The sequence below is a fragment of the Cebus imitator genome, unplaced genomic scaffold, assembly GCF_001604975.1.
Source record: "Cebus imitator isolate Cc_AM_T3 unplaced genomic scaffold, Cebus_imitator-1.0 Scaffold811, whole genome shotgun sequence".
NCBI lineage: Eukaryota > Metazoa > Chordata > Mammalia > Primates > Cebidae > Cebus > Cebus imitator.
In genome coordinates, this window is record NW_016108126.1 from 316,694 (window position 1) to 318,494 (window position 1,801).

Consider the following 1,801-nt stretch of genomic DNA (forward strand, 5'->3'; position numbering starts at 1 on the left):
TTTTTTCTTGTAAATCTGTTTTAGTTCTTTGTAAATTCTGGATATCAGCCCTTTGTCAGATGGGTAAACTGCAAAAATGTTTTCCCATTCTGTTGGTTGCCGATTCACTGTAAGGACTGTTTCTTTTGCTGTGCAGAAGCTGTGGAGTTTTATTAGGTCCTATTTGTCTATTTTGGCTTTTGTTGCCAACGCTCTTGGTGTTTTGGTCATGAAGTCCTTGCCTAAGCCTTGCCTAGGTTTTCTTCTAGGGTTTTTATGGTGTTAGATCTTATGTTTAAGTCTTTAATCCATCTGGAGTTAATTTTAGTGTAAGGTGTCAGAAAGGGGTCCAGTTTCTGCTTTCTGCACATGGCTAGCCAGTTTTCCCAAGACCATTTATTAATCAGGGAATCCTTTCCCCATTGCTTGTTTTTGTAAGGTCTGTCAAAGATCAGATGGTTGTAGATATGCTGTGTTGCCTCCAAGGCCTCTGTTCTGTTCCATTGGTCTATATCTCTGTTTTGGTACCAGTACCATGCTGTTTTGATTACTGTAGCCTTGTAGCATGTTTGAAGTCCGGTAGTATGATGCCTCCTGCTTTGTTCTTTTTGCTTAGAATTGACTTGGCTATGCGGGCTGTCTTTTGGTTCCATATGAAGTTTAATGTGCTTTTTTCCAGTTCTGCGAAGAAGGTCATTGGTAGCTTGATGGGGATAGCATTGAATCTGTAAATTACTTTGGGCAGTAAGGCCATTTTATGATATTGATTCTTCCTAGCCATGAGCATGGAATGTTGCTCCATCTGTTTGTGTCCTCTTATTTTGTTAAGCAGTGGTTTGTAGTTCTCCTTGAAGAGGTCCTTTCTTTTCTTTGTTAGTTGTATTCCTAGATATTTTATTCTCTTTGTAGCAATTGTGAATGGCAGTCATTCTTAATTTGGCTCTCCTTAGGTTTGTTATTGGTGTATAGGAATGCATGTGATTTTTGCACATTGATTTTGTATGCTAAGACTTTGCTGAAGTTGCTTATCAGTTTCAGGAGATTTTGGGCTGAGACAATGGGATCTTCTAGATATATGGTCTTGTCATCTGCAAATAGAGACAATTTGACTTCCTTCTTTCCTATTTGAATACCCTTTATTTCTTTTTCTTGCCTGATTGCTCTGGCTAGAACTTCTAGTACTATATTGTATAGGAGTGGTAAGTGAGGGCATCCTTGTCTAGTGCCAGATTTCATGGGGAAAGCCTCCAGTTTTTGCCCATTCAGTATGATATTGGCTGTTGGTTAGTCGTAAATAGCTTTTGTTATTTTGAGATACATTCTGTCAATATCTAGTTTATTGAGGGTTTTTAGCATAAAGGGCTGTTGAATTTTGTCAAAGGCCTTCTCTGCATCAATTGAGATAATCACATGGTTTTTGTCTTTGGTTCTGTTTATGTCGTGAATTTCGTTTATAGACTTGAGTATGTTGAACCAGCCTTGCATCCCTGGGTTGAAGCCTCCTTGATCATGGTGGATAACCTTTTTGATGTGCTGTTGAAATTGGCTTGCCAGTATTTTATTAAAGATTTTTGCATCTATGTTCATCATGGATATTGGCCTGAAGTTTTCTTTTCTTGTTGAGTCTCCGCTGGGTTTTGGAATCAGGATGATGTTGGTCTCATAAAATGATTTGGGAAGAATTCCCTCTTTTTGTATTGTTTGGAATAGTTCAGAAGGAATGGTACCAGCTCCTCTTTGTATGTCTGGTAGAATTCGGCTGTGAACCCGTCTGGACATGGGCTTTTTTTGGGTGGTAAGCTCTTAATTGCTGCCTCAACTT